The sequence below is a fragment of the Macrosteles quadrilineatus genome, unplaced genomic scaffold, assembly GCF_028750875.1.
Source record: "Macrosteles quadrilineatus isolate MER2022 unplaced genomic scaffold, UCM_ALF_1.0 Scaffold_2__2_contigs__length_208266976, whole genome shotgun sequence".
NCBI classification, from domain to species: Eukaryota; Metazoa; Arthropoda; class Insecta; order Hemiptera; family Cicadellidae; genus Macrosteles; species Macrosteles quadrilineatus.
Window position 1 is genome coordinate 178,353,920 of NW_026542595.1, and position 26,984 is coordinate 178,380,903.

General features: G+C 33.5%; 1 protein-coding gene across 2 annotated transcripts in view; it reads left to right on the forward strand.

Annotated features, from left to right (window-relative positions):
• The window catches only part of LOC128985855 (E3 ubiquitin-protein ligase TRIM9-like), a 131,180-nt gene that overhangs the window by 53,208 nt on the left and 50,988 nt on the right, over positions 1 to 26,984 (forward strand). The window lies entirely within an intron of this gene.

Sequence of the window (26,984 nt, forward strand, 5' to 3'; positions counted from 1 at the left end):
CATGTCCCACCTTCTTATCCTAGGACGTTAGTCCTAACCCAGAACCGTTTTACACATTACTTCAGGCTAGTCCTAGAAAGAGCGGCATTATCACATAGATAAAATCCATTGGTGGTTGGTGGGATTTGAACCCGCAACCTCGGACACCGAAACCGCTCTCTACCTACACCAGCTCGCTTCCCGGGCTCCGCTCCACTTAAAAAGAGTTACGGTGTTTTAATTGTTCTAAAATACATCGGTGTTTGGCTGGATTTGAACCATGGACCATTACTCTAACTACACTAGAGCAACAGCGCGGGCTTTCTAAACATAGAAACTCCTTCAAATATTTTTACCAATGAGTGTACAAGTTTCCAAGTATATTTACTTTGAACAAAATCAATTTCTGCCAATGTAGCAGGGTAGGATTCTACAATGTAATTTTGTAGGGGAGCAGTCTCCCCTTTCTGATTAAATATTGTCGGGACCCTTCGTTTATGACGCTAATATTTGTCCGGCAACATCCTGGCCGGTGATATTGATACTATGAGTAGCTAGTACCAAAATATGTTATTTTTATGTTCATAAAATTACCCATCAATATTTCATATGTTGCCACTTTTGCAATTAATTGTTTGGTAAATGAATTTTGGACACTGAGGTATGTCTCATTTCATCTATGAACCAGTTGTAACTATTACAAAAAATAAAACATTTAAATTGTCCCACTTACGATTTTGAATGTTTTCATATCCTTAATTGTGTTGTCAATGTGTTAGTTGAAACGACGTAACAACATGAGCTATAGTTTACAATGAGTTCTTTCACTTTGGCTTGGGTTAAACGTTAATTTACATCAGTGAACTCTGACGGTGGCTCAGCTCAACTATTTATTTTAATTATAAAACTTTTGGCTACAGCTTTAACTTAAGAATTAGGTCTTTAGTTTTATCTTTAATCCGTAGTTTAAGATTTAAGGGAATATCAACTACTGTATTTCCCAACGAACTATATCCGGATAAGATTTTTTCAATACAAAATATGTGTATTCACAAAGTAGTTAAGGTATTTTTTCCTTGCTTTCCAATCGATTACAGCTACATTTAAATTACTAAATTGTCTAAAGTAGGGTACATTACTTTTCTTATTAGTTTGGAATTTTTCGGTTGAACTCATGCGTTCATAACTCAAGTTTTCATAAAGCCACGCGCGTTACCAAGGCCAATGTTTACGAGGTTACTTGGGGTCGACTGGGTAGTTACTTGGTATCGTATATTCCATATTGCTGTATTTACATTTCAAATTGACCCACTTTTATCTGCAGCGTATTATGGTACAATTTCCTCAAAATATTCGTTAACGTGCCTCTTTTTCTATCAACACATAAATCAATGTCCCCTGATTAACGGGCATCCCAAGTTCAAAGATACTTCGTGGAATATACCACAACCCCAGAAAGACATAAAGAAAAAAGAGTAATTTAGCATTAAATATTGTTAAGTAAGGTATTAATGTACAAAAGATCACATGTCTTATCACAGAAAATCATCTGTGTACGGTTAAGATTTGAACTCCTGACCTGTTGGATTTCGCGTTTTACAACCACTTCACAGTCACAATTACTGTTAAGTTCAAGTAAATTGTTTTAACTATCAATAAAATAGTTATTATTTTTTCTTAGAGAACAAAGTTAACTAAACCACTTCAAAAGATACAAGTAAATCCCTTGTTCCATTTACATTACAAATAATCAAGACCAACCATCAGTATACAAGCATTTCTCAATTAATCAAGTCTCAGTATATTAACCAGGAAAAACACTGTAACTATTTTATTAGATTGTTAATCAACATTATAATGCCGCAAAAATATAAATTCGTTCATCATTACATTTCAATCACGCTGTTTCAACTAATATTCGCGACAGTCAAAAAACAATGTGTATACATGTTCTTGCTAATTACCTTAGCATACAAGTTCGTCCACTACTTCATACAAATCACGCCGACACAACTAATCAAGTCTCGAAATCTCAATCGGTAACAATAGGTCCACCTGATTGAAATATTAACCTAGATTGTAGTCTCAGTTAGTCAAACACTCCACTCAAATCACACCGTCTCAACTAATAAACTCCCAACTTAATCAAAGACAAAGGATCTACCTGTTATTGGAATGTTAATCAACTCAGTCCTCGAGGTCTAATATCTCCGGCAAAATTAATACTGTCACATTCCGAAATAGATTGATTGATTTCGTGTTGAATACCTGCAAGGCAACAGAATTGTTTTAAAATTCCTTGAATGTAAGTGTTACTACGTAATGAAATCCATAATTGCATCCTAGGGCAGTTTAATAAACGAAGTGCTTTTCAAATATTTCAACTTCATTTTCCTCCAAAGTTTACTTGGCGACATTTTATCACGTAAGTGCCATACTCACATCTCCACGTTTTCCCCTATTTTATCAACAATGCCATAAATCCTTTGCCAGTTTGGTGGCATTCAACTTTTATCACAACCATTATCGCGTAATGGATTCAGAAGGGAATGAAGCATTGTGATTTGACACGCAACTTATGAAGGCCTAATTATGGGGTTGATTTTGTCCTTGCTAGGTGGAGTATAGGAATTAAGCTGCGGTTAGGGGTTAAATTTTAACATTTTTTGTACAAGTTTCACTGCCAAAGTGGATAATAGTGATATTGGTGAAATGCATACTCAACTCCAATAATTATATATTTTATTTACAAACTATGCATTCCTGTTGTACTAAAATTTTTCATTGAAAAAGGTGCAATGACCAAATAAATAATCTTGATTTGTATTGGTTAAGCAAATAGTTCCCTAACACGTAGAAAAACTCCCTCTTTTGGAATCGTAATATAGTACTAATTTAAATTATTTATTCCTTTCCTTCACTAAGATTTTAACTAATTCAAACTGAAAGGAACATAGCATATCCTGTCTGTAAACTATAGAATTTGTATGACACGTTAATTTTCAAAGTACATTAACATAAGGATAAAATCGAATTTTTGCTGCAGTAGTTGATATAACTTTGTTTTCATTCGAATACACGAATTGACTAGCTGGTCCCTTAAAGATGGGAATGCCTTGTTAAGTATTCAAGATTTAAAGATTTTATTCCAAAATTGTATTTTACATTCAACACATCACACGGTTCCGAGATTTTCAACATCTTCTCGTCATGTTTTTACAAGTCGTGAGGTATTCCCGCGGGTATTTTCCCGCTAAAAGCGAGAGTTAAGTAAACATTGACGCCTGTTCCCCCCAGCTGCTTCCCTCTGTGACGTCACCACAGCTGTTGCATAATTGATCGTTCATCAGACTAACAGCAGACCAACCTGGGACCAGGGTACTTTGTGATTCTGCATAACCAGAAAGTGTTTCTAAGGGTAGGGCCAGAGTGATTTTAGATTAGAGTCATCTTTAATATTACATTTTCATATACATAACACTACTAACTACTGTAACTTGGTTTCTAGCTCATTATTACTCTTTTTCTCTTTTCAAAAACCTGTCATTAAATAAAGGGAATTTTATTTATTTCCAGTGTCCATTTCTTTCTGGTCTTCTTGTTTTCAGTTTTTCATTGCATTGTCATCTCTGTTTGCCACGATTTCGTCAAAGGTTTGCTTTACTAGATCGTTTACAGTTTTTTTAGCCCATTAGGCTTTCACGTCACCATTCTTTGCAATGTTTGAAATCTCTTTGGTCCATTGGTATTACAGTCATAATATTTACCAAACTACTGTAATTGTATTCCATCCAACTTCTCTACATACGATTTGAATCGGCATTTACGAGGATTAATCCTTGTACGGGTTGTAAATAATGATTAACCGATTTACCTCACTGTCATGAAAGGCAGACATGATCAATCCCCGTAATTAGTGCAGTTTCAAAAATGTCTGAGTAGGGAAAGGAACAACGACAAGTTGATTAAACTCACCGATCATTGAGTCCCTCTAGTGTGCTCTGGGGAACTAACACACACACACACGCACACACAACAACACGCACACAAACTACGGTTGTTTTTTTTCCGATATATGTATTATTAACGCCCGACTGACCAAACAATTTATAGCAAAATAATATTGTACTACCTCTTGCCAAAGAAATAACCATGAGTTTTCAAACAGTTTATTAGGCATTTTTTCAGTACGCCAATTATTTTTTCCTGTTTTTTGTTTCCTTCTCCCTTGGTTAAAAATAGTATTCTTTGTCAAAATATTTAACCGCGTTTTTAATTGACATGTGTTAAAAAACAAAATAACATGTCAAGAAATGCCGATGTTCCAATAACAGTTACAACTGTTACAATAACAGCATCAATAAAAAGTTGAAATTTATAACAAACTAAAAAGGACAAAATTAAAATAAAAAATCTAAAAATAACTTCTGGGAAAATAAATGAGTAAATAACACTTTTCAGGGCTTTCTTCAACTTACTTATATTTTCACAACAACAATAAAAAGGAACCTTCTATCTCAACTTTTAAACATAATCCAACTCTCCAATTATTCGTCACCATAACAACCAAAAAATAGCCAAAAACGTAAACATAAACAAACTATTACTATTAGTCAGCTGATGCTAGTTCACAACCACAATCTATGGAACAAGGTGTAAACTGTACTGAACCACTTTAATTTCATAAAGGTTGGATGTAAAATTGTATTGCTCAATCCCAAAGAAGCAATATAACATAGCTTCGGTAGTAATCTGAGTTATTCTGTTAATTAATGGTTAGTTGTATAGCTAGCATTGGGTGTTAAAACACCCTAAGCCTTAGTGCACGATAGTGTATATTCAGTGCAATTAAGGAAGTAAAAACTTGTTAAAACGCAATAAATATCAGCGGTTGTTTTGCCGGCTTCCTGTTTATTTTGGCGCCCAGGTGTGGAGGTGAAGATTTCCGGACCATTGTTGGCGGCTATTGCATTCCTTGTGAGCAGCGCTGCCAACCGCGAACACTAAAATTCCCTCTTCCCTCCTCTGTTAGTGTCAATAAACAAAACTATCTATCTTGGCAGATTGTCATCTTAAGACGTGGTTTCATATCGTTATCATTGTCATTTTTTTTATATAGGTAACTAAAAAGTTTACTGAAGATTATTTTAGTGTGAAAAATAAACAGACGAAACAGTGTGATCACAGCGTGGTGTGATTTATTCGTTAAACACGTACAACGTTAATCACATCAATATAAACTATTTAACTTCATATTTCACAATATTATTTCCACATGACTTTCTTTATTGCTTTACAGTACCAAACACCTTTTGGTGAAAATGTTTTAAAACTACAGTACAGTATGCCTAGATAATTTGTATAGTTTACAAAAAACCAAACTGGTTCACTATTTAGAGATATTCCTCATGCCTCATAAGCATGACCGACATTCATTTGTATCCATCCAAAATACTTAATCATTAGTTAATATCGATTACTAATTGGATAAAAATATTCATGCACTTTTAGAAATTGCCCTTGAAAATAATTTCAATTTGTATTTTACCATTCATTTTTCCATCATGTATTCTAATAATGTAGCCTATTTATAAAAACACTAACTACTTCTAGTATTTATAAAAACAATTATTTAGCGTCTGTTACCTAATATATGTTTCTCTGTAAACTCATAAGTTTCTTTTATCTTGAAAACAGTTAGTACAATAAACTCCTAAATTGGTTTAACATTCCAACAATAGAAGCAATTATAGTAATGTTTGCTCATAATCACCCCTTATGCAATACCAGCAATGGTTGGCAGTGCTGTGGTTTTAGTATCCTCTACTATGCAGGACAACCGCACTGGGCAAACTGCTCATTATGGTAATGTGAACGTTTAACGCCTCTAGATGGCCATTATCCTAGTTTCCTTTTCCAACTTTAGCCTTTTATTTGAACTTTGGATAAGTTTTATTCTTGTGTATATCCACATTCACTCTCCTTGAAAACCCCCTTTTACAGTTATTTTGTTTTAAAATTGTAATTTAAGATTTTTGGCACTTGTTTCTCAAAAACGAGACCTTAACTCATGTTTGTTTATTTTCTCTTCCAATTTCCCTCTTTCACTTGTTCCCAATGGATTTCTGTAATTATTTATGAACGTACGACTACTGCAGCGGTATCAGCCCCTGTAGGGGTCTTAATCTTTTTGCCCCTACTTTGGACTTTAAGGGGGGCTAAGGTGGAAATTATGGTTCCTCCAACCCTCCTTTTTGTATTCTTATTCTGTTCAAATTCCCTCCCCCCCCCCCCCGAAAAAGGTTATCCCACTTTGTAATTTTAACAGTCTGCTTCTAAATTGATTCACACTACCCGAGAAATAGTCCATCAACCCAATCATGTCCAACGAGGTCTAATATAAATTACCACTAATAAAAGAGGGTGCCAAATGCGACTTTTTGCGATAATATGTTTGAATTTTATTGTATGACATTTCGTGAGGGGAGATCTCCTATATTTTTTACCTAATGTGTAATGTGCGCTCAATGTTATACGTTCACAACTATGCTTGCTTAGTACATTTATTCAATTGAAACATGTAAAATGTGTTCTATTGGATCAACAAGATATCGTGTACATTTGAATACTCAGATGTTCATGTAACTTAAACGCACGCTGCACGCTTGGCTGTGGCAGTAGGGGTTGGTGCGAGTGCGAGAGAGACAGATTTATGCACAATACGCAGGGGAGACTTCCAAAGTGAACTTGTTACATAAGAACACCGACCCCTACCGTGCCGAGATTCTGCTCCTTCTCTGATTTCTGGCAAAGTTTTTCTCCTTTAAAGTTTGGTTGGCTATATTTTCACTAGGGCGTAGGGCTTTGCCTGAAGAGTGTATAAGATCGATTTTACTACTTTGCGGCATTTGAGGTATTTATCTTAGAATGCAAAGTATTATTTTTTTTGTAACATAAGATGTAGCTTTGGTAATGGTTGGTAATAGGAAAGACTAACATAGAGCTCGGTGTACGGTATAATACAAAATTACAGTAATTTTAAATATCAATAATTAATAGTATCTTATTGATTTTTATCTCTAGTTTTGTTTTGGTTCTGTTGGATGCTTTATGTTGTATCGAGTTCAAGTTAGCAATGGAAATGATCAAAATAAATTATTATCATACCTAATGCAAAACTCGATGCACTAAAATAGGCTACAATAAAATTGCGGATTACGTAGTCATCCGGAACACAAATAAAAAATTAACATTTTACCGCAGTTTAACCGTCAGGGAATCCAAATTAAGTGGAGTAAGTATTTATAGCAAATTTTTAAGTCGTCTCATACCCTACAACACTAGGATATTCCAAAACAGTTTTCATACCCAAAACATAGGCCCGTAAAGAAACCAGAGCTCTCCATCGAAGTTCTTATTGTTACAAATTATAATAATAACGTTTCCACTCATCGCCCATGCATTCGTTTATTAAATGCTAGGGTTCAATAAGTGTTTCACGACTGTCAAGTATTCTGTTGTAATTTATAAATGACTTTGGAAGTTGTCTTTTATAGCTTAAGGAATTATTTAATAAATAATTAGTTTAAAGAATATTTTTGTTTAGATACGAGTATCAAGGTATGAATAAACAGTCGCTTTAACAGCTTCATTTTACCGCAGAGAGCTTAGAGGATTTGAAAGATCAAGACCTTTGTACTGAGCCACACAGAAACCTCACTTTATACCCGCCTTGTGGGCAGTCAAGTGGACGATTTGCTTTATTTTACTTCTCAAATTTCATTACTCATACGACTCAACATTTGTTCCTTCAATTAGCTGCTTAAACGATAAATAGTGGAATTTGAAACACAGCTTTACTAAAGGTAGCGGTGCATACATTCTTAACCAAGAATGTAATCCAAACTTAAATGGTAATTAATTATCAGAGATGATGATTTTCGATCGAGGATTTGTCCATAATTGTGTTAATTGCTTGGTTTCAAGGATTTTAATATGATAAAACATACTCTTATAGTAGATTTCTCATCCTTATGGATCAGCTGAAGACAATGCTTTTGTTAGTTCTGTCCAGTGCACTGTAGGGGTCGTGTTTTGTTTACAGTTTGTTTCTTGTTATTACAGATATACTTTCCGTCAATAATGATATTTTTTATGCATCAAAACCTGAATATGGGTTTTGCCCACTAAACATTTGAATTGTGCCTTCAATGGAACTGGACACCCTGTTCCATTCGTTTAAGTTTTATTTTGTGTTTCCCCATAACCAATAATTTGAAAACAGATGGGAGTGAACAGGTGGACGTGACAGATCGGGTTGAACATCAACATGATATATTTTTTTAATTTTTGTACAAAAAACGTGACACATAAAGTTAACCCACACTTAAATAATTATTATCTAAAACATTCTCTAAATTTTAATTTATGTTTCTAAAATGACATCGATATTGTATAAGCTACTACATTTTCCAATACAATGAAGAATACGCATACAAAAAGATTCATCATTAATTAAAAGCAGTGCCATTGTTTGTGAAACAGGAACAATGTGGGCAATCCCGACTGGTGTATTGTTTTAATTGATGGTTTTCATTATTTGAAGTAGACTATTGTATTTACAGAACTCAACGTTGTTTATGAAATTAATGTACAATACCATATCATATACACGAGATTCGTTATTTTTCTTTCAAACCTTACTCGTTAGTTAATGAAGAAAAAATAATTTTGTGAAAAACTATGAATTTCAGTGTTGATATGAATATACAGGGTGATTGATATAAGTGTGCCAGCCGTTTTATTCGAAAACTATAAGAGATATCAAAAAAAGTTAAATGATAAGTCCCTTGGATTTTTTATTATAAAAATTATAGTCAAGTCAAAAAAATTATTTTAGCCGCCATTTTTCCAATATGGCCGCCAACTTTGATTTTTCTTATGGAACACCCTGTATTTTATGATGTATTCTGGTAGAAAAAGTAATTTTAAGACGATTTTATTCTTGTAATTTTTTCCTTGAACCTAACCGTTTCAAAGATAATAATGTTTAAAGTTTTGAAATTTCTGCATGAGAAAGAGTTTTGATAAAGGCCTAAGCAAGCATGCCAGCTGTTTTGTTCGAAAACCATTAAAAATCTCACAACTTAAACCATTATTATCTTTGAAACGGTTAGGTTTATGAAAAAATCACAAGAATAAAATCGTCTTAAAATTACTTTTTCTACCAGAATACATCATAAAATACAGGGTGTTCCATAAGAAAAATCAATGTTGGCGGCCATATTGGAAAAATGGCGGCTAAAATAATGTTTTTGACTTGACTATAATTTTTATAATAAAAAATCCAAGGGACTTACCATTTAACTTTTTTTGATATCTCTTATAGTTTTCGAATAAAACGGCTGGCACACTTATATCAATCACCCTGTATAGTTAGTGTGTGTGCGTACTTGGAATAAAATAGGGTAGTTTTTGTACGGGTTTGTACCAGTTTGTACACAACTATATTGAGTGGCGCATTCCGAATAGTAATTAATAGCAATCATTTTAACAAAACCGTTTGTTATATGCTTGTACAACAGGTGTATGTTATTGTTAGTGTTGATTGTAAATGTACTCAGTCGTAAGAACTACGGTAACGTGTGTATTTATAAAACCTAAAAATAGTTCTGCAAATTGTTCTTTTGATAACACATTTTCCTGTTTTATACAACAGTTTAAAGTAATAGAAAGTAGTAAAATCTCAACCCTTCTTCCAAGAATGCAAATAAATGCGGTGCTTTTGGGACCTTTAAATCTCTTTTACGGTTCAAAGTATTTCTAGTCGAAGCCATAGGTTACGTTGAGTGTAGAGAGAGGCAGGGATTTTGACTTTTTATTTTGCACGAAATAAAGAAGTCGTTGTTTGACAATTACTAAGATGTACAAGTGACTTTGGGCCAGTATCGTCTCTAGTAGGTCTGGTTTGGGAAGTAAGCGTACAAGTTACAAAATTTACGTATAATGTATGTTTGATTTCTCACTTGTTCATTAACTACGTGGATCAACATTGCGATATATGTTGATGATTCAAAGCCGGCTAATTACCACGTAAACATGGTCATACAAAAAAGAACCTCCTGGCATTAATAAAGTGTTTATCGAGTTGAAATAAACTGTAAAATATTCACAAAGATCCAAACTATGCACTAACTGAACTGAAACTTCGTAATTGTTTCTTATAGTATTTACAAAATCATTTTGAAAACACGTAAATGAATCTTTTTCACAAGCGATTTTAACTTCTAATTGTTAACAAATATTTTTGCTCCACCCATTGCAAGCTCTGATATGTTAAGACCACAATAAGCAAACAATATTTGGAAACATATTTTAGAATGTTGAGACCTTGTACCGTAGAGGCATGATCAGGAACATTAACTTGTTTAGCCGCCATCTTGAATTGACAGGGTAAATTTGCAGTCCTAGTTTAAATGCGGTTGAGTTGATGGGGTTGTAATTTCAAAATGTATTTTTTTCTGGGTGGTTTTGGGACCAAACCTTTTAAAACATATCTACAGTATTGAATCAACTAATATAGATAAAATAACGTTACTTACAGTGAATTGTGACTATTCTTTAAGCGAACCGTTACAATAACTAATTTACTTTCAACCACCACACCAACTCTGTTGATTAAATTCACCTAAAATAGTTATGGAAAGTTCATAATCTGGTTATGTCGGAGGTTGGATGTTACAGTGAGATTGAAGTGGTTCGCCCCAAACAAAACAGACAGCAAAGGCCAGTCACAACCGACAACGTAAACCCGTTACGCAACGCCGGCTTGTTTGCCCGCCAAAATCTAATTTACTATATCAAAGGCAAGGACAATTTCCCTTCTGTGAAATCCTTCTCTTTAATTAGAGACCCGGCTGGTGTCTCTATTGTCAGATTAATTAAATTAGTTTCTTAAACATTTTACAGCATCGAAATATGGGTATATTTTCATTGACATACCTTTAAGGGAGGTTTGAATGTTTTATACGCTTTTAAGAGTTATATTTGTTGTAGAGGTAGGGTATACTAGTGCAGAGGTACCTACGAATTCAATTATCGTTTACTAATACATATTGCCAAATCTACAGTAGGCCTAATTGTGATTGGTAAAATGACGGCTTGAAATATACCTCATCTTCAATCGAAACCGCCGCCATTAAAAAAGATGACATACATACGAAGTAGCAGGTGATAGGAAATCAGAGCACAGGAAACTGCGGTTGAGGCAATGCGGTTTAAGACCGAAGCTTGGACTTCCTGCGTCCGCCCACATCTCACTGTGGTTTTTAAAACGGAAAATCCACAGATTTTACTTAATAATAGATTGAGCGTCAATTTTATTCAAGCCTTATGTATACAATTAAACCAGAATTTGTTCAGGGTGAATCAGACCAACCGCGCACAAAGGTTTGGCCCAACAAGCGTTGAAAATCCGCAATAAATTTTTTTGTGGATTTCAATTTTAAAATGTTACTTAACGCACTTTTCTTTCAATGTTTGGATCATTAAAAGTACAAAAATATGCCCTAAAAGTAATTTAACACATTAAAACCACGTTGAAAATCCAATACATTTTACAAATTTTAAAAGTAGCTCGTTTTTTGATGGTGAAGGAGTGCGATTTTCGAATAACGCCTAGAGTGTCTTGAAGAAAACTTAATTCTTGACCATTAAAGTTCTTTCAAATCTTTGCTAGCTCTTACTGTTTACGAGCTATAGCCGTTAAAAAAAAATATGTTAAAAAAGGGGGATTAAGGGATTTTTTTGGGAGGGTTGTAATTTGAAAATGTATCTTTTTTTTCTGGGTGGTTTGGGACCGAAACGGACCTCCACAAAATATTTCAGATCCCTGGAAGTGGGTAAACATTTGTACCTGATCAGTGAGTTACACTAGCGGTTGTATATTCCCTTACAGTATGTGCACGAGTGGTCTGATTCACCCTGTATAATATGCTCTAATTTATTAACCTTGCATGATATAGCATATATATCCCCAGCATATATACTTTTAGGTGGCTAAAAAAATCAAGCAAATATTTTCAAGTTTCAAACTAAACGGTTTGAAAGTAAGTCATATTTCGTATAGTCCATTTAGCTGTTGGGCATGATTTTATAAATTAAAATTGTTTCGCTCAAATATTCTAATCAACATGTTGCCGGTATACGTGTTATATTTTGTTTTATAAATTAGAATAAACCAACGATATTCACATTTGAAGGCTGCTGGTTCATTCCTAGCGGGGTCGTTTCAGGACTCAATATGATTTTTTGTTAGGCTATAATTTTATTGAACTGCTGTATTTTACAAGATTTTGATGTTAGACCATGGAGAGCACGTTTCCCTCCAAAAGAAAACTTAAAAATGCCAATGACAAGTCATAAAACTTGAATAAGAAATTAAATACGGAGACGACTTGATGTGTAATTCTAGAATGGATAACAGATCGAGAACTTTATGTTAACAGTATACTGTACTCTGAAGTCTGACTGTATTTGATTACCAGTCGTAAAGACTAGTTCTAAAGCAGCTGCAGTGTTTCTGTAAACCGAGAGTAATTTTACTACACTATAATTTCAGTGTGTTCCGGCTGCTATGTTTCCTTTGACTTGGTTAGTTCTTTTAAATCACAGAGTAACCTAGTTAATATACTTAAGTTGAACTCCCGTTTAGTAAAATTTAATCGTTGAACTGTTGAAATCTGTTATTGTAATTCAATCCAGCCTCAAAGTTTACAAGAGTAATTCACACTTTCCACCAATGTATCGCAAAGTTAGGTATAGTTGAAAGCATACCCAACTCTGGGTAGATGTAATTAACATTGTAATCTACTCTGAGGAAACTTTCCAAATTACCATCGTACGTGAATGAGACTCTGATTAACTCAGAGTGTAAAGATACGTAAAATATTATGCTTCGTGTTCGTAATGACAGGGTTTTTATTTTATTTTATATTCTTAATTTTTATTACTCTCTGCTATTTCGTTGTTGTCCAGCTCACTTGTAACTATAATCGTTTTAACTACTTACTTACTTACATGATCATCTGTAAATTTCTATATATCTGAATACTCTTAATTACGAATATTTGAACAGAACTGGTATGGATATTGACAAATGACGTTGCGAAAATAAACATGGTTTAACATTGCTTGAATGGAATTGTCGAAATCATAGTTAATGCTACAGTATTAGTATAGGATTCCAGGCCAGCAACGTCATTTCTTTATGGTTATGACCCATACCGGATCTGTTCAAGTATTCGTGCTCTTAATGATATCATGTTTATTTTGTTATGGGTGGGGTTTTGTGGTGTGTGTATTCATAAATTAATTTCGTCGAGTCCGCTCATACAGTGGTGGGTTCTTGTACGTGGTGGGCAATAGCTATGTACTTATTTTATTTTAGAACAACAGAAAAAAAACAATTAAGCAAAAGTAAGGAGTACAACTAATTTCATAAAACAAGAATAGTTACATACTATGGGATTCGCAGTTAGTCAACATTTATTAATTAAGATACAAATTAAGATACCATACGTACAAAGTTACTGTGTATATGCAGCCGACACTATTTTAGAAATGAAATGGAAATATGAAAAACGTCGCACTTTAGGAGATCCAAGGCGCTAATCTGTTAAAATTCTAATTAAATAGTGTTATGCAAAGCCTCGAGAGAAAACTGTAAAGAAAGCAATAGTCGATTATGTGTCCCAATGTTTGAAACTAGTCGAACACTGAAATTAGAATGATAATTAAAAATGTTTCGAATATGCTCACAATCATTTCGCGTTTCGTGCCGCAATTTTTATATGATAAGTTTGATAATGAATAATTGATTTCTTTGTATAATAGTTTTGTATAGTTATTTGTTTTCGCTTTTGATTGATTGTTTTTTTTTGTTGATTAAACTTCCATTGACATCCTATTTTAATGTTCTGTTTAACTTATGCTCCGTTTCCTTGTATACATTTTTAAGTTTACCGGGTTTTGTGATAAAGATAACTCAGAAATCTTGTACAGCGGAATTAATTTAATGCAATACAAATTAAAAAAAAAAACAATATTAAAACCTCATTTTATTGCTTGTGGGTGAACAAAACTTATAATTCATCTTACTAAAATTATTGTATGAGAAACTGATTTGTGTTTCCTGTATTCCAGGTAAGCAGTGAAGCCTACTTAGAGCGGAAGTGAGTAAGTTGATCCTAAGCTACTTGGTAAATATTTTGGTCCCCTTGACCGGATACAATCAAATGCCCGAGCATCATGTAAATATCCTTAGCTAATCACTTTTAAGCTTCCCAAGTCCATTGATGTGTACCGAGTAAGTTTGAAGTAATTGTAGAAAATAATTCACTCTTCTAAGTGTGAACGACGTTTATTAAAATATTGGTAACATACGTTTCATAATTTGGAGAATGGTTAGATAGGGGAATGTTTGATTTACTATCAAAGTATACCATCAATATCTCTTCTATTTTGTAAGGGTATTCCCTAATACTTACTGAAGTAAGTAAGTTAGTGTGAGTTCTGAGCAGTCTTCTCTTTGAATGTTTTATTAGATCTCGAATAATAGATAATGAGTTATTTCGAATGGATATAACATACCTACTGCATTGGTTTGAATCCAACATCAAGTGCCTAAATACTTAATAGTGCCTAAAGAAATAAATGCGATAAGCTGGTCTAGTGGTAGCCTTTGGGTCCCAAGGTTGAAATACAGTACCGCCAATTACTAAAATAGCTTTTTGTTAAACGGTGTGACCCTTGTATGCTGAGCTTTAAAAAGTGTCAAACGGTGCTATAGCCTAGCCCTAGGTTGTAAAGATGGGACATAACAAATCCAAACGATACTCACATAAGTATTAGATAGTTCCCGTTTTATTTTTAACGAAATTTGAAGTTTAAGGAATGCTAAAAACTACTTATAGACAAATTTAAATTCTCCAGGGGCTTCCTTTGTATCGCTCAAAGATTAACATCTTTTCCATCGTAGTCATCTTGAATTTCTTAACCCGATGACATTATTCGTTCACGGAAAACGTCATTGAACGCGTGTGTTCGATTCTATATAAACAGTGTTGAAATGGAACTCAAAATGTCTAATTAAATACTAACACATATAGTATTCCACCTTTATGTACATGGATCAAAGGTTATAATCCCATACGTGAGTTAAGGCGCTTTTCTCCGTGTGCTTGCTTTCATTAGGTAATTGGCAGATTCTTCTTTTCACTCCCATTAAACTCTTGTGGTTTGTCGCGGGAAAGCTCAGATGGTGTTCCAGAATAAATCTTGTGTTTATTGAAGGCTTTCAATTAACACTTTAGTAATAAACTAATTGTGAGTAAACTGCAACGGTATATTCCTTAACAATCGATTCATCTTCTTTCCTGTTTTTTTTTCGTTTCTGAATGGTTAAATTTTATAAGGAAATTGTGATTTATTTGTTTGACTTTGCAGTCTCAATAAACCAAACTATCAAATCTAAATCAGACTACGAAGTTTTGCTAGGTTGTTCCTCAATGTAGGTCGAGCAAGCAAAAACTTTGACGCTAGTAAATTCACATCTAGTGTTTTATTATCTTGTACGCGATGACTGCTTTAGTAGCGCATAAATAACATGTTATAAGTCGCCTACTTTGCACTTCGAATGATTCACGACTTAAAGGTTGCATGTTTAAGAAATTATAACTGCCGTTTTTCTGGAGCGATTTCTAGAGATGGTTATAAGAAGGTATTGAATAAATAAGAAGTTAAAATAGTTACTTTTACTCACGTCCATCTTTTGTCGAAATGTAAGCAAAAGAAATAGGAGACGTGAAATGGCAAAAATTTTATCACACAAATGTCTCTACAACCTTAAAAACCATAGCCCTAAGTGGTACCCTACCTAAAAATCAATACACGAAATACGATTTTTAGTAGAATTGTGTGATATTTTGTAAAAGTTTCATCCTTTTGAGATAAATTACTGTTACTACTTAATGCCGATTTCATGAAACCTTTGGTGAATCCCTTTTATCATTTTAAACTTCATCAATCAAATTGTATACAGATTAAAATCTTATAAAACTTAAACTTCACTTATCTTACGGTGAGTCGGTGGCTCAGTTGGTAGCGTCGCGGACTTCGGGCCCAGGGCAGCAGTGTCGTGGGTTCGGATCCTGGTCACTGCCACAAACTTTTATCATTACAGTTCACCTTTGTACTGTACCGGCTCACCCCTTGCTTTGCTGGATACGTTCCACGCACAAATCTGTAGTCTATGTGGACGGGCAAATGCAAGGTTAAAAGAGGCCGCCAACCTCTAAAAAAAGGGGAGTTGAGCATCAAAGCTTCTTTGCATATTAAATAGTTATACACGTTAATATGAATACCCAGCGCCCGCAATCTTGCCAGTGGGAATATTTTAATTTAAAGTGTTAGTGGTACCTACTTTTATTTTGAGTTACTATACAAATGTAATATATGTACTATTCAGAATAGCTTAAATATCTTGATCCAACTTAGACTGTTGGTTTTTTATCAATCCAAAAATAGTCAACCTTATTTATTTTTCAACTATCATGTCTACTTCACCTTTTCCCTCGATTAATTGGTCATGTCATGAAGCTCTAAGTTACTAGGTATGGTCATTAGAAACACATTCAACAGATGATATAATTCATCTTCATTATTTATAATAGTCAAATCATTATCACATAAACGAGGAGTGAAGATGAATGTGGGGTTGAGTGGCCATTAAGACAAATGCTGTCTTGGCTGTGAACCGTTTGTCATCTGGACTCGGACCTGTAGCGTCTGTAAGTCAGTGTAGGAAACAAAATTATTCACACTCTCTAACGTTCTACAAGAAACTGTATTTTAATACCAATAGGCGAATACAGTTAACTGAAGCAGATTTTTATTTTGTCGAAGTATATATTACGTTACTTATAGTCCTGAAAATAGGTGTTTACCGGACGAGTGTGGTCGTTCCCGTGCGAAGTCGAGTACGGGATTACCATACGAGTACGGTAAACGCATTTTGGAAGAATTACTACGATATTTTACGCTATATTACTCTAAGCTTACTTTAACAATAAAAATTTGTACAAATCCATATATATTCCGACCGACTAAAGGATTAACAATTGCTACTCATAACCTCTAAGAGAAGTTATGTTTTTGTTTATAACCTCGCATTGCCAAATAATCAGCTGGTTGGTAAAAGCTCATTACGGTACTAAATCCTTGCTTGGGAAGTTCGTCAAAACAGTTAAGTGTGGGGTAAAATCATTTACCGTTATACTATAGAACTTATATTTGAAGAGAGATTAGCTGGGTGTGTATTTAAAAGTCACTTTTTATTTGCTACATGGACTTAATTTTAAAATATATTGTCAAAAATGTTGTTTTTACTGTTGAACTATTGTAGACCTCATTTGTTTATTCATTAGGAAAATTATTGGGTTAGGTTTTGAAGTATGTAGTGTATCTAGCGTTTAAGCATACGCTATACCAGTCTATGTATTGACCGTACACCAATACAACGTACGTAGTTAACTACGTCTACTCACATACAATATTCCAATTTCATGTTCGTGCAAACATTTTGTTTACAACGTTTTTATTCAATAACAAAGCTACACAAGACATTTCACTCATTAGATAAAAACACGAAACCTTGCGCCACTGTCTTACTAAAATCATAAATGATAAATTTGGTCCCGTTTTTCTTGTGGCAATGACATGATTTATTCCCCTACTATTCGTCACAGAAGACCTAGGGTTGTTTTATTTAACTTGCTGTCCCAATGACTGTTTGTGTTGGCTAGTAAACACCTGAAACCACTCAGCGTGTTCGCATAAATACAACATGTTTACGTTACATTGTTGACACTCAATTCAAAACGTGTCGTTTCACAACGTGGAGAGCCATTTACTCTACACCGTTTGTTATTTAACATACGGTAGGGCCTAATAAGAGAAATATTTAGTCTCTTTCCACTCATATGTTTAGTTTAGATGACTAGTTTTGGGATGAAAAATTAAGTTGGGTCGATCGTGTGGCCGACGTTGTTTGCTACTATCGTTTTCATTTAACATTTTAACCATGGGAAACAAAAAAAGGCAACCAAATATAAAATACGTTATATTTTATTCCCTAAGTAACGATAATAATATATTATCCTAAAAGATGCAAATGAAATGAAACAGTTAAACACCATACAAGTGGCTCATTAATTGTGTTTAATGATTAAAAACTGGTTACAACGATTCAATATGTCTAACTTGGTATTAATTGTCAATGGGTTCATCTTAAGTTATATCAATAACTCAGGCACAAATATTATGTCAAAAGCAGAAGGTTTTGTTTTTATTTTATAAGTATTTAATTTTAGTTGTTTTACTTTGAAACGTAAATTAAATATGTAATCATTGCTAAACTGTTTAATCGTGGTGCTTATCACCACAATTTACACCCGCTCTCAAATATGTCTGTTATATTATAAGTTTTGGTTGAAATATTGAGGAAGTATAACGAAAATGGTTAATTTATTGTTAGGTATCGGAAACAAAACAAATTTTCAAAATCCTCTCCTTACTTGAAAGTGGTTCCCACACCCTATTACATGTTAAGTTGAGCCAACCCTTTTTCCATGTTGTTACAATACTATCGACTTTCGAAAACGTACATTTTTCTAAACAATAATCTGTATAGACAATAAAACCAAGGCAAATATTATTTTCATGAAACTTTATTGCTTCGTGTTTTCAAACTAACACTGTATGACCTTCCCATTTTTGTAACGACAACATACCCTAAAAAACGCAACTGTATTATTCAATTTGGATTTTAAATGACATTTTACGCTTTTCGTTATGGCGCCCAATTTACATACTAACAATTTCAACATTCTCAAACTAAATGGAACAACGGCAAATACATCGCCATCTGTACGAAATCTGTGAAATGTTTCAACAATAAACCGAGTGCGATAAAAGTTGGCGTCTTTGTAACAAAGGAGTCTCAAGTTTTGTTCAGAGATGCCAGCCTTGCTAATATCCTCCAGCTCAAACATAGAGTCGCCTACTGAGAAGCCTTGGAGACTTTGTACAAGTGCTTTGTTAATCCCTTTGTAGTTAGGATACTTTCCAAATGCATGTCTGCGATGTAAACGAAAATGCCAACTGTATTTTGAGTGTTGCTATTGCTATTTGGTTGTAGAAAGGAATTTGTATCTGTTAAAAAGTAATTACCCTAAGAATGAAAAGTGTTTATACATTTTTATGAATAGAAAAATTAGTTTATTACATTAAATATATTGATTTAGCCTCTTCGGACGTAGCTGTTACAGTAGTGTACGTGGTAAGATTTAAGTCCGGGATAGTTGTACTGACCTTTTTTCAATGCTACAAAGAACCAAATATAACGTACATGTTTAAATAGTTCAATTCCAAGTTTTTATCAATTCAATTAATAGTTCAAGGTTAATAGGAATAATTAAAAAGGTAATACTGCAAGAAAGGTACAGTATAAAAAATATTTTTCTATTCTATGTTCCTCTGCTCAAAAATATCGACTGAAATGTGAAATTATTCGAAATATTGCATATTTTCGAAACTTACAGAGGAGTGAGATCGGCCAGTAATTGGCCACCTCAGTTCGCGAACTGTAACTTTTTGTTGCTCCTCTAATGATTTCCTCTCGTCTGGGATCAACTCGCGTGGTAAACTTTGTTCATTTTATCGAAACCAGTTCATCGAGTTCGTCATTGTTTAAACCATCTATCTATACTTATTTAATACGCAAGCAGGTTTTTTGTGACAATTACTCCTCCGAAACTACTGAACCGATTGATATGTTGTTAGAGTCATTGGAAAGAGCGTAACGTGAAGTTGTGCAGGAAACTTTTTTTTAGGGAAATAATTAGAGGGTGAGGCCTTGTGGCCCTTTAAAGTTTCGTATTTCTCTATAAGATTAACATGGGATACAAATATTGTTATGAAACTCCAGCTATTGTTAGAAATTAAAAGTGAGAAGAAGAACTTATGTTAATTGTAAACAGTCAATGAGTTTGTTAATTTAACAGTTAGTTTGCTACAAACATTTACTTACTTGGTTAAAATGAAATATTTACTTTTTGAATTTGGGTTGGCGTAAACATTACAATGGAAAAAAACGAGAGAGCCTGGATAAATTGATATACTAAAAAGAAAACTGAATACTGAAAGAGAACTGTGCTGCATTTCTTATTAATTCTTGAAAAGGCCGATTTGCAAACTATGGAAACATAAGAAAGTCATAGAACACCACTAAGGAGAGGAAATAGAAATAATGTGTTTTTATTATCATTATTATGGACAACCTAATGCGGTTATTAGTAAGGCTATTTGTAGAAAACACTAAAAACAAGATCAGCGTTTTAAAAATGATAAGATATTTACAAGAAATTTTGATTATATTGATCTGTTAGGTACATCTTGAGTATTTCCATAATCTTTGAGTTGTATCTTTTAAAGTCATCAGAAATTATTACTGTTATTAGTTTTAAAATAACGACTGTAATACTTAGTAATTTCTCGAAATAGCAATTGCTCGATTTCCAGCAACAGGGACACTAGTTGTTATTCATACACATATCGGTAGGTTTTAAAACATTACATAATTAAAATACTTGTTAGACATTTTTTTGTCACAGAGTTGGAGAACCGCGGCAAAATTAACCGCCAATCTGGATAGAGCTAAATTGCACCATCTACAACTCGTAGTTCTCTCATCTAATAACAGTGTAATTTCTCTCAATGATGTAAGCTAATTTTACCATAGTTGGCTGTGAATTGTGGAGCTTAAAATTTTGGCAACACGGCAGGGATGGTTGTTTAAGGTTACAAACTGTACAAATTGCTTTCGGATGAACAAAATTAAGTGATTTACAAGTCCAGTGCACTCAAATAGAGCACAGTTTAACAGAGTCGGGAGTTTTAACTAACGAGATTTATTCCAGCGTATAATAATAATAAGTATATGATTTCTTGATTCTTAAAAGAACCATAATCGCATGGAACCATACTTCTACGAATTAACGGAAAATGCCTTAATTATTCGAAACGACGGTTGACCATTTGACGGAATCCGTCTGGTCATCTAGACGGAAAGGTTAATATGTTCATTGTTAGGTTAATTACCAACTTGACAGCGTTGAAACCTCCTCCGTTCATACAGGGAGACACATCAGTGCCATATTTAAGGTTATCCACATAATTACTATAATTGAATCGTCCTTTACCAAGCATATTGCAAAACTATATCTTAAACCAAAACTAAACCGATAACAATTATTATTACCAATGATTACACTAAACAGAATTTTAAACACATAAATAATATTCTGTTTACTATATTGTCAGCTGATTAAATAAAAGTCAGTACAGTAGTAATATTGTTATAGTATGGGTTTCCAACCATCTTTACCCGACGATACCAAAAATAAGTCAGCTGATTAAGAAATAAAGACTTAATAATTATTTATTTTATGTTATGCATATTCTTGTTAAAAACCCACATCCACCCAAGCACCCAATAATGCCAACAATTATAGTCAGCTGATTAAAAGACAAAGTTGTAATAGTAGAGCCATGTTGATGTGTCATGTTCTGTCAACAATACATACAGAAGTGTCAGCTGATCGAATGGACATCGCTGGTTTGTTCTGTTAACAATAGTCTGTCATAAACCGTTACACACTACAAACAAACAATAACCTCGCAAAGTAAGCATTGCTGTTGTGATGGTATATTAGGTTAACGGTGTTCATACAGTGTTGGTTGTACAAATACCAGTTTCATCTTGTAATATGTTGTAACTATATTATTCGAGGGAAGTATTTCGAGTTAGGTTATTTTTGAAAATAGTCTTCAATATTTGTGTTTGAAGCTAATATAATTTTCAACTGTTTTTGAGAAGGATTAGTCTAACCCCGTGTTGTTGCGAGTGTTAGAAAGCGTCAATAATAAGTTCAATGACAATTTACAACTGGTTGCAAAGGCAAGCTACCTTGTGTGGTTGAACTGACAATTGAACTCGGACACTTTAAACGTTATATTCATACTGCGAATAATAAATTTAATTGGTAATTTTTACTTTTAAAATGAAATAACATCGGAAATTTTTTTAAACCAACTTTATAGCGTCTAATAGTAATTCCAACTAAATCGGGGAAATTATGCAATTGTAAAAGTGTAATATTGATGGGGTTTTTAATGTACTTTTAACAAACAAATGAGTTACCTTATTACTGCGAGTTTATTCACCAATTTACTATGAGAATTAATTTTACCAGTGAACAAATCCTTAGCCGAGTACATCCTACCATTTTAGTCAAACTTTTCTGAAGTTTAATATTATGTATATTTTGAAGAGCATTTGTCGAGAAACCGTGAAATTTCTACAGTTAAAATTTCTGTATAACAAACTTCAGTAAACCAATTAACGTGTGCCTAAGCAATTCACCACGTACAAATTATAACTACACGCAAATTAAGTTGCACTAAAGGAAAAAAACAAATTCAACAATTACAAAATAAAATATACCAACATTCATTGTTTATGCTATTACACCTCAATTTTGTTTCTTATTTCATTCACGAAATAGCAATAAAACGAAACTCCTGTAGAGTTATTTGATAAACTCGCCAAAGTGAAGATTGATGTAATTAAATCGTCGGATGAATGACTCTCGACTCTCAACTAATCAGACCAATCGAACACACGAGACACTAATTGACGAATGAGTTCTCGTTGCTCGTTACGATTGTTATTCGATTGTTGTAAATCTACACCCGCGATTTAATCTATTTCAGCAATTGTTTGTGTTCACTGAGCTCTGTTCAATACTTTTATATTGCAAGCCAATGGAAAATGTTGAGAAAATTTTAATCAGTTGACCTGTAGTTTTTGTACTTATAATATGGTGTTGAATTATTTGCAGAAATGGTAATAGTTCAATGCACTAAAAAGCACAGTAACTTAAAAGTATTTTAATTTTCTGGGTCTTATCAGCTTAATAACTGTTAGAAATTGTAATTTATCCACCTTTGTGAATTTGTGTGCTCATCCAATATGTAATTCTTTACCCCGCATATTGTATGATGTTACACAGTATTTATTTTTAACTTCTTTATCCAGAAAATGTACAATAAATATGAATAATTACATAGTTTTGTGTGAAACTAAAATTCTAATGTGGCTTTTTTCTGATGATGAGGTTTTGTTGACTCTCATTCTGTAGACTTAACAATACACTAAATAATTAAATTTCTGAGGAATTGAAATTTTTAGTTCAGGGTGTAACAGAGCCCTTTTAATCCAACATTTAAACCTCAGACCCACTCTACATTTTACTACATATACATGCTCAATTCTTACTGCTTTGATCAGATTCGATTCAACTGAACCAATGCTATAAACCACTATGCACGGTTGAATTTCTCTAAATTCTTGTTAAACAATTAACGGAAAAGCAATCAGTGCAACATCCGGAAGTGTTACCTGGAGACGGAAGTAGTACAAGTCACGTGACTCTCCATGGACGGGATTCAATTGGTCCAAACAATAGAGTCTTAATTAGCCTGAGCCTATGGGACTTAGTGCGTCAAGTGGTGCCTTGTACGGTATCTAATATTGCAGAGAAACTAAACATACCTGATGCACTTAACGTGGGCGGTTTTCTTGGTGGTTCCAGCTAGATATTTTTATCTGTTCTCTTTATACTTAATAATGGTTAACCCGTGTCTATGAGTATGAAAACGATAAAGTGGATACATCAGTTTCTTAAAGTTTGGGCAACGTTAAATGATGAAGATATAATATTCATCAACCCACTAAAACGTTACTAAGAAACACGCATTTAACAAGATCATAATGTTCAACATTATCTGATAAGAAGTCTATTTTCAGTGTAAGACATGCAAAGGTAGAATTATCTCTGCATTTTTGTCTCAGATGGGGGTTGACTCGTTTCAGAACGTTCAGATAACAAGTTTAGGACACAGCGGGGTTATTCACCGAGATAACTCTCAGCTGACATTGTGTAAACTTTCCAAACTTTTAAGTAGGTACAATTAAAACCTTGTACCGGATTTGCACGCAGAGTTGAGAGTAATATAGAGACATCTCAGGCCAAGCGTACCGTAGGCTGCGGTGCTTTACTGTGGGTGATGGACATCACACGCGACACGCACATTGTACCCGATCACGCGACCGAACTTTGCTTTTTGCGATTTAATCTTTGGAATTTATTGTTGTATATTCTATTAAATTTGGGTATTGATTCGCATTGGAATAAAGTACGGTGTTTATTATCATCGTAGCATGATTTTCCGTTTAACTATTTTTGGTTTGAAAGTTGGGAGTGGTGGATTGATACAATAGTGTAACTGTTTTACGTTTAAAGGTAAAACTTTTTTTACATTCAAAGGTAATATTAAATCCTTACTTGGTTCTCAAATGTTTAGTGATTGAAGTAGTTTTTTTTTTTTTTTTTTTTTTTTTTACCAACTTTATGGTATGTTTTTCCATTTACTTTATGTATAAGTATCAAATTCTGGGTTTACCTAGTATCAAATTCAAATATAATATATACCTAATAAAAAACATTTTTGTATCAATACACAAACCTCAATGTAAAATCCAATTACTGAGTATATATACAACATGATGTTTGCAATGTTGGCAGACATGTTTAGCGCGGTATGTTTTCAGTTTCCGGTTTTAACCCCAGTTTACTGCTGTCAAGTTGGTACCTCTGTCGAGGGTTAATTACAGTTGGCCAGCCTGTGCGCTACTGTTTTGATGTTAATCGCTGCTAAAACCAAAGGCTGCCAACATAAAGAACATATTACACTGGGATTTTATATCTCTCTTCGGTGTTCATTGCCATCCCTAAATAATTTATGCTTTTCACAACAATATTCGTGGAGGTATTTATCAATTTTATCCTCGTTTTTTTTTTTTTTTTTTTTTTTTGGGGGGGTTTAGTTGGGATAGTTATATAATTTGCCACAGAACCCATTGTTTCATTTACTTAAAATAATACCATCTTAAAAAAATTAGTATCTAATTTATTTGTAGTAGTAAAAATTTTAACAAGACAATAACAAGTGTTACATATCATTTAAAACATATTAGCGAATTTCCCTATAGGGAAGTAGCTATTACCGTAGGTGGCACGGTAAGACCTAGGCCCGAGACCGATTTACTTTTTCATTTTGATGTCCCCAGAGGCCAAAAACACTATTCGTTCAAATTTTTATATATGTATATATATATATATATATAGATATATATATATATATATATACGTCCGTGAACGCGATAACTTAAGTAATTTTTGTCCGATTTTGATGAAATTTGGTTTAAAGGTGTAAAGCGGGATAAACTTGAATGAGTTCGCGAACCAGCACGATTGGACCATGGGAACGGGGCTTTACGGGGGGTTTTATGGGGTAAAAATTGGTTTTTCTCACTTTTGACCCTCAAAACACAAAATTTCCCAATTTCTCTTTAGACCTTTTTAAAGAGCTTAAAAAAAACAAATAATTTAGTATATAAAAGTATTTTTGTTTGATTATTAGTAACGGAGAAAATTTAAAAAATTGTAAATTCAAAATTCCCATGTTATTCTTATGGAGAATATTGTCAAATGTTGTAGTTTGCTTGTTTATGAATATATTTTGATCAAACTTGGCAAATTTATTTATTTTGTACTAAGCTATCAATATTATACTCAAAAACACACTTAAGTTAGTTTCCTTGTAGCAGCAAACCTAGGTACTCGTTAAACCTAATGTTATTAAAATATATTTAACTGAAAATCAATTCAGACGAATGGAAATTCGCTTAGTCAGCAGGTTTGCTGCGGCGGGGGTATTTTTAAACATTCATCCATTCTATAGTTGTAAAATAACAAGACTGGTAATCTTTATCAGCAGTAGTACTATTTCTTGCAGGTCCATCCATAAAAAATAAATTAAGCAAAAAGCCTTCTCAATTATTTTTTAATGCGTGTTAAGGTTAAATTGCTACACTGTATTAGAAACTTTTGAACTACGATTTACAACAATGTATGGTTTTTATATAATTTTAAAATGTTTTCAAACATTTTCTTGTCGTAAAAATATACAAAACCCGTGTTAAACATGCCTCACATCCTCACATGATGATAGCCGTTATCATCTGACTTGTCTCAGTCTAGCTAGAATGTCAAGGTAGTTCTGCTTTGGTTATCTTTGTTTGCACTCAGGTCGTGTAAACACCTGTCTATCTTCAACGCAAACATTGCACTGAACACATCGAGTTCCTTTGATCAACCATAGACATACTTCTCGTCGACTTCCTTTCGTTCGGTTTAAAAATACAAGAACAATACCCCCGCCGCAGCAAACCTGCAGACTAAGCGAATTTCCATATGTCTGATTAGATTTACACTAAAATGTCTACTTAAAAATTTAACATTTATTTCCTATTTAACTAGAATTATTTTAACTGGTTCTTAGGTTTGCTGCATCAGGGAGGGTAAAACTTTTTTTGTAAAATGTTAATAGTTAGTAAGAAATAAAAACATTTTCCAAATTTGATCAAAATATGTTCATAAACAAGCAAACTACAACAGTTTACTCATTCTCCATAAGAATAACATGGGAATATAAAATTTACATTTTTTTTGGAATTTTCTCCGTAACCATTAGGCGCATAGTAACACTTCAATATACTAAATTTAAGCTCTACAAAATGGTTTGAAAAGATTTTGCAAAATTTTATTTTTATTTGTCAAAAATGGGAAAAACCTATTTTTACCCCATAAAACCCCCCGTAAACCCCCGTTCCCATAGTCCGATCATGCTGGTTCGCGAACTCGTTCGAGTTTATCCCGCCTTACACCTTCAAACCAAATTTTATCAAAATCGGACAAAAATTA